Source organism: Apostichopus japonicus, chromosome 5 (genome assembly GCF_037975245.1).
Source record: "Apostichopus japonicus isolate 1M-3 chromosome 5, ASM3797524v1, whole genome shotgun sequence".
NCBI classification, from domain to species: domain Eukaryota; kingdom Metazoa; phylum Echinodermata; class Holothuroidea; order Aspidochirotida; family Stichopodidae; genus Apostichopus; species Apostichopus japonicus.
Window position 1 is genome coordinate 629206 of NC_092565.1, and position 7500 is coordinate 636705.

Here is a 7500-nt window from a genome sequence, read left to right on the forward strand (position 1 = left end):
GTCTCGTGCATAGTATTGAGCCTTGGATGGAGTTCACCACCCCTCTTTGGGCTGCATTCTAAAACAACCCGACTCTTGGAAAGCTTTCCCTCCGGCCTTCGAGTCCGCCCTACGGGCCTTACACCCGCTGCGGGTAAGCTGCAGCCCCGATCACAGTGGACTGCGGCCGGACTCTGTCGACCGGAGTTCAGTTTCCTTACGCCACAGGTCCCTCGCACCGCAAACGGGCGCGGGGATTCGGCGATGGGCTCTTCCTGCTTCGCTCGCCGCTACTGAAGGAATCCTTGTTAGTTTCTTTTCTCTCCGCTTAGTGATATGCTTAAATCCAGCGGGTAATCTCATCCGATCTGAGGTCTGGAATCGTGAAAGACACGTGGAACGTGATCGGAGTCATAGCGGCGACCCGGGGTCTCTCCTTCCCCGGCGCTCCCCGAAGAATCGGGTCGCCGGCGGGAAAGGGTGGCCTACCATGCGCCTGCGAGAACGCAGACGGGAGGACGAGAGACCCCGCGATTGGGTCGACCGGCTCTGCCCGGCAGAGGCTCCTCGACCGTTCCGGGGGGTCGGACGCTGGACCGCACCACGGGCGCATACGTCTACACCCCGATGGCACGTCGCACGACCGACGAACCCCCGGTTACCGATCGAGCCTGCTCGCCGAGTTTCACCGGCGCCGACATCACAGAACTCCATCTGACACTGACCCGACGCAGCCGGCCGTCGAAGGGACGGCTGCGGCCGGGCGCTCCTCCGGCGCGCGAACACGCCGACTCTGTGAGTGATTGTCTTCAGACGCTCAGACGGACGTGGCTCGAGGAGCAGAGCATCCCCGAGCCGCCATTTGCGTTCGAATAAGTCGATGATCAGTGAGTTCTGCAATTCACATGAATTCTCGCATCTAACTGCGTTCTTCATCGACGCACGAGCCGAGTGATCCACCACCAAGAATTGTCATTTGCCACTGGAAGACTCCCGCGTTCGCAAACTCTCCTCAGAGCCGAGGGAAGAAGTGGAACGGAAGGAGAAAGGACACGGGGACTCTGTGCCTTCTTTGCTTGTGACTGGAAAGAAATATCCTCCGTCGAGCCGAGGGGGGAAGCGGGCTCCCTCCTTCCCCCCACCGCCGCGAGGGCGGGTCGCGCGAGTCAGACTCGCCGACTGGGGGGAAATCGGGCGACACCGGTGCCCCTTCTCTGCCCTGCGGAGAATGCCTCGAGGAGCGCCGCGCCGCGGACGGCGACGGCGTCTCCACCCTTGCGGGACTTCTCCCTCGAAGCTACCGGGAGTGCGAGACTCCGTGAGACAGACGACGAGAGAAGAACCGGGTACTCCCCGGGCTGGTCTGTGTGTGACACGCCCGTCTCCTTTTTGTCGGAGAGAGCGAAGGCGAAGCGCGGGGTCTGACCTCGACCGTGGAACGGGGAAGGAGGCGGTGAAAACCCCGCTCGAGTCCCCCCGGCTTTTCCAATTTGCTCTCTCCGCGTGTCTCTCTGTGACGGCTTTTCCGACATTCCCCCTTTGTTCCCTCTCCGATCACGGAGGGGAAGGGTTCTGTTAATGATCCTTCCGCAGGTTCACCTACGGAAACCTTGTTACGACTTTTACTTCCTCTAAATGATCAAGTTTGACCGTCTTCTCGTCGCGCCTCGACAACCGGCCGAAGCCGGGGGTGCCAGACGGTCGATCCGATGGCCTCACTAAGTCATTCGATCGGTAGTAGCGACGGGCGGTGTGTACAAAGGGCAGGGACGTAATCAATGCGAGCTGATGACTCGCGTTTACTTGGAATTCCTCGTTCAAGGGACACAATTACAAGTCCCTGTCCCCAGCACGGAGAAGTCTCAGCGGATTACCCGGACCTTTCGGCCGAGGGCAAATGTACCCGCTGCTTGCGCCAGTGTAGCGCGCGTGCGGCCCCGGACATCTAAGGGCATCACAGACCTGTTATTGCTCCATCTCGTATGGCTGAAAGCCATTTGTCCCTCTAAGAAGTTCGCGGCTCACCACGACGGGTGGCCGGACTATTTAGCAAGCAAGAGTCTCGTTCGTTATCGGAATTAACCAGACAAATCACTCCACCAACTAAGAACGGCCATGCACCACCATCCACAAAATCAAGAAAGAGCTCTCAATCTGTCAATCCTCACTGTGTCCGGGCCGGGTAGGTTTCCCCGTGTTGAGTCAAATTAAGCCGCAGGCTCCACTCCTGGTGGTGCCCTTCCGTCAATTCCTTTAAGTTTCAGCTTTGCAACCATACTTCCCCCGGAACCCAAAGACTTTGGTTTTCCGGAGAGTTGCCCGCCGCGTCATGGGAGGAACGCCGGCGAATTACGAGTCGGTATCGTTTATGGTCGGAACTAGGGCGGTATCTGATCGCCTTCGATCCTCCGACTTTCGTTCTTGATCAATGAAGACATTCTTGGCAAATGCTTTCGCTGTCGGGCGTCTTGCGACGATCCAAGAATTTCACCTCTCACGCCGCAATACGAATGCCCCCGGCAGTCCCTCTTGATCATTACCTCAGGATCTCAAGACCAACGAAATAGAACCGAGGTCCTCTTCCACTATTCCATGCTGAGCTGTTCGGGCACTTTGGCCTGCTTTGAACACTTCAATTTTCTCAAAGTAAACGTTCCAGTCTCGCACGGCACTCAGTTAAGAGCACCGCACGACCAACCGAATCACTGGCCGGGAAAAATCTCCCACGACTCCCGTTTGACGGGGAGAAGGGGAACGGGCAGTGCACGCCTCACGGCGGACCGCCCGCCCCGGCCAGAAATCCGACTACGAGCTTTTTAACTGCAGCAAATTTAATATACGCTGCTGGAGCTGGAATTACCGCGGCTGCTGGCACCAGACTTGCCCTCCAGTAGATCCTCGTTAAAGGATTTAAAGTGTACTCATTCCGATCACAGGGCCTCCGAAGAGGCCTGTATCGTTATTTTTTGTCACTACCTCCCCGTGTCAGGAGTGGGTAATTTGCGTGCCTGCTGCCTTCCTTGGATGTGGTAGCCGTTTCTCAGGCTCCCTCTCCGGAATCGAACCCTGATTCTCCGTTACCCGTCACAACCATGATAAGCGCATAACTTACCATCGAAAGTTGATAGAGCAGACTTTTGAAGGGAGCGTCGCCGGTGCAAGACCGTGCGATCGGCATGATTATCTAGAGTTCACCAGCGGAGACCGGACCCCGAAAGGACCGGGCTGGCCTTGTTCCTAATAAGAGCACGCTTCCCCCGAAGGGTCGGCGCTTTGTTGCATGTATTAGCTCTAGAATTACCACAGTTATCCATGGTATAAGACTTTCTCCAATAAACCATAACTGATCTAATGAGCCATCTGCAGTTTCTCTTGTATGTTCAGGATTGTACTTAGACGTGCATGGCTTAATCTTTGAGACAAGCATATGACTACTGGCAGGATCAACCAGGTAACGGTCGACAGAACCGGGCTGGGCCCGTTCGCCGTCCGGGAGTCGCTCTCGCACTCCCCTCTCTCTCTCTCTGAATTCTCAATTGTCGATGCCGTGCTATTACGGTACAGTGATCGAAGAACCGCCCGAAGGGATTCTCGAGGTGTGTATCTCTACCCGAGTCGACTGGGTCGTCTCGAGAGGAGTCGCAGTGGTCCCGCCTCGGAGACGGGACCGGTTCGAAGCGACGCGGGAGGGCGACGGCTCGTCCACTGGAACAGGGGAGAGCAATCGCACGCCTCGAGCGTGCATTCGTTGCTTGGATGAAAAAGCCCGTACCGAGCGCCGAGTGCAACACATGGTCGCAGCAACGGCAGCATGCCCGAACGGGTCCCGTGGAGAAAGCTCGATATCTGACGACACCGAGGTCCTGCTCTTTCTCCACCGGGGGTTCTGCGGATGAAAAGGCTCAATATCTGAACGTCGATATATACGTGTGCACGGAGGGACACCTCTGCTCACGGGGCGAGTGGGTGAAAACCCCCGCTCTGAGCGCCGAGTTGCAACACATGGTCGCGATGAAACGACGGCTGACCCTACCGAAAGGGCCCGCTGGAGTCCAACCATGACACGTATACACACACGACAGACATTAAAAGCCTTCTCGAGTCTTGGATCGACTCTACTACCCCCCTCATATATAGAATCCGATTCACTCTGCCCGCTCGTTCTGACCATTGGATCACACACTTAAGCCAATACCCGCTACACTTAAGAGATCTCGAAATCTCGAACGAGACCCAGATTCTCTGCGGGTGAGTCGGGCGGCCTGCCGTCGCCGTCGGCTTGCCGTTTGCCTTTCGCCTGGTCGCATGGCACTCGTGCCATCGACCACGCAACGCGAGAGGCCTTCTCCCTTCTCCTTTCTCTCTCATCTCTACTCTCTCTCTTCTCCACCGGGGGTTCTGCGGATGAAAAAGCTCAATATCTGGGATTGTATATATACATATGCACGAAAGAACCTTCTACTCACGGGGCGAGTGGGTGAAAACCCCCGCACCGAGCGCCGAGTTGCAACACATGGTCGCGATGAAACGACGGCTGACCCTACCGAGAAGGCCAGCAAGGGTCTGACGTGCAAAAACATATTTACGCACCACAGGCAAGGAGCCTTTTCGAGTCTCGGGTGGACTCCCGTCCGCGAAAGCTTCATATCTGAACGTCGATATATACGTGTGCACGGAGGGACACCTCTGCTCACGGGGCGAGTGGGTGAAAACCCCCGCTCTGAGCGCCGAGTTGCAACACATGGTCGCGATGAAACGACGGCTGACCCTACCGAAAGGGCCCGCTGGAGTCCAACCATGACACGCATACACACACGACAGACATTAAAAGCCTTCTCGAGTCTTGGATCGACTCTACTACCCCCCTCTATATAGAATCCGATTCACTCTGCCCGCTCGTTCTGACCATTGGATCACACACTTAAGCCAATACCCGCTACACTAAAGAGATCTCAAAATCTCGGACGAGAGCCACACCTTGCGGATGCATCGGGCGGCCTGCCGTCGAGGTCGGCCGTCGCCCCGTCTCACAGACTCGTGCAACACGACGAGTCCCAGCCTACGCCTGTGTGCATCACCGTCGGCCTAAATCTCGGCCCTCGCCCGGTCGCATGACACTCGTGCCATCGACCGCACCATCGACCTTCTCACCCGGGAGCAACCCGTGTTTTCAGAGGAGTGCCGGGGTTGCTCCCGTGCCGGGTATGTCTTGTCCGGCGGCGCCCCGTCTCACAGACTCGTGCAACGACAACGGGTCCCATGCCTACGCATGTGTGCATCACCGTCGGCTAATTACTCGGCCCTCGCCCGGTCGCATGACACTCGTGCCGTCGATCACACCATCGACCTTCTCACATGGGAGCGACCCGTATTTTCAGAGGAGTGTCGGGGTTGCTCCCGTGCCGGATATATCTTGACGAAATCAAGGAGATATATGAGGAAACTTCTACAATTTGAAGATCGACCGGCGAGACAAGACACTCCCCTTAATATATAATCCGATTCACTCTGCCCACTCATTCTGACCATTGGGTCACACACTTAAGCCAATACCCGTTACACTAAAGTTGACCATGTTTTGTTTTTTTTGATATTATTATTATTATTTTTTTTTTGTCAACGTCCTCTGTAACGAAGTCAAAACTCTATGCATGTGTTCGCGTGTCGTTCTGCCGTCTCCGCCGGGCACATCCCAGCCAGCGCCCGATACATTTCAGTTGACAACGGTCACAACTCTATGCATGTGCTCGTGGGTCGTTCTGCCGTCAACGTCGGGAACACACAGGCCAGTACCCGCTACATTAAAATTGACAATGGTCACAACTCTATGCATGTGCTCGTGGGTCGTTCTACCGTCAACGTCGGGCGCACACAGGCCAGTACCCGATACATGCAAGTTGACAGTGGTCACAAACTCTATGCATGTGTTCGCGTGTCGTTCTGCCGTCTCCGCCGGGCACATCCCAGCCAGCGCCCGATACATTCAAGTTGACAACGGTCACAACTCTATGCATGTGCTCGTGGGTCGTTCTACCGTCAACGTCGGGCGCACACAGGCCAGTACCCGATACATGCAAGTTGACAATGGTCACAAACTCTATGCATGTGTTCGCGTGTCGTTCTGCCGTCTCCGCCGGGCACATCCCAGCCAGCGCCCGATACATTCAAGTTGACAACGGTCACAACTCTATGCATGTGTTCGCGTGTCGTTCTGCCGTCTCCGCCGGGCACATCCCAGCCAGCGCCCGATACATTAAAGTTGACAACGGTCACAACTCTATGCATGTGCTCGTGGGTCGTTCTACCGTCAACGTCGGGCGCACACAGGCCAGTACCCGATACATGCAAGTTGACAGTGGTCACAAACTCTATGCATGTGTTCGCGTGTCGTTCTGCCGTCTCCGCCGGGCACATCCCAGCCAGCGCCCGATACATTCAAGTTGACAACGGTCACAACTCTATGCATGTGTTCGCGTGTCGTTCTGCCGTCTCCGCCGGGCACATCCCAGCCAGCGCCCGATACATTCAAGTTGACAATGGTCACAACTCTATGCATGTGTTCGCGGGTCGTTCTACCGTCACCGTCGGGCACACTTGAGCCAGTACCCGCTTGACTTTTTTTTTTTTTTTTTAAGTCAACGTCTTCTTCAAGGAAGTCCAAATTCTATGCATGTGTTCGTGGGTCGTTCTGCCGTCTCCGTCGGGCACACACAGGCCAGCGCCCGATACATTCAAGTTGACAGTGGTCAAAACTCTATGCATGTGTTCGCGTGTCGTTCTGCCGTCTCCGCCGCGCACATCCTAGCCAGCGCCCGATACATTCAAGTTGACGATGGTCACAACACTATGCATGTGTTCGCGTGTCGTTCTGCCGTCTCCGCCGGGCGCATCCCAGCCAGCGCCCGATACATTCAAGTTGACAACGGTCACAACTCTATGCATGTGCTCGTGGGTCGTTCTACCGTCAACGTCGGGCGCACACAGGCCAGTACCCGATTCATGCAAGTTGACAACGGTCACAAACTCTATGCATGTGTTCGCGTGTCGTTCTGCCGTCTCCGCCGGGCACATCCCAGCCAGCGCCCGATACATTCAAGTTGACAACGGTCACAAACTCTATGCATGTGTTCGCGTGTCGTTCTGCCGTCTCCGCCGGGCACATCCCAGCCAGCGCCCGATACATTCAAGTTGACAATGGTCACAACTCTATGCATGTGTTCGCGGGTCGTTCTACCGTCACCGTCGGGCACACTTGAGCCAGTACCCGCTTGACTTTTTTTTTTTTTTTTTTATGTCAACGTCTTCTTCAAGGAAGTCCAAATTCTATGCATGTGTTCGTGGGTCGTTCTGCCGTCTCCGTCGGGCACACACAGGCCAGCGCCCGATACATTCAAGTTGACAATGGTCACAACTCTATGCATGTGTTCGCGGGTCGTTCTGCCGTCAACGTCGGGCACACACAGGCCAGTACCCGATACACGCAAGTTGACAATGGTCACAAACTCTATGCATGTGTTCGCG

The 7500-nt window shown here is 55.9% G+C and overlaps 3 non-coding genes across 3 annotated transcripts in view; all 3 read right to left on the reverse strand.

The window, feature by feature from the left end:
- Positions 1 to 356, reverse strand: part of LOC139968402 (large subunit ribosomal RNA) — a 4028-nt gene extending 3672 nt beyond the window's left edge. Inside the window, exon 1 of the ribosomal RNA XR_011793401.1 lies at positions 1 to 356. This exon is cut by the window's left edge and continues 3672 nt beyond it. This is a non-coding gene — a ribosomal RNA (large subunit ribosomal RNA).
- Positions 357 to 790: 434 nt separating this feature from the next.
- On the reverse strand, positions 791 to 950 carry LOC139968485 (5.8S ribosomal RNA). The gene has a single exon (XR_011793481.1). It is a non-coding gene; the product is annotated as a 5.8S ribosomal RNA (ribosomal RNA).
- A 605-nt stretch (positions 951 to 1555) lies between these two features.
- On the reverse strand, positions 1556 to 3433 carry LOC139968327 (small subunit ribosomal RNA). Its single transcript, XR_011793333.1, has one exon. It is a non-coding gene; the product is annotated as a small subunit ribosomal RNA (ribosomal RNA).
- Positions 3434 to 7500: the final 4067 nt, after the last annotated feature.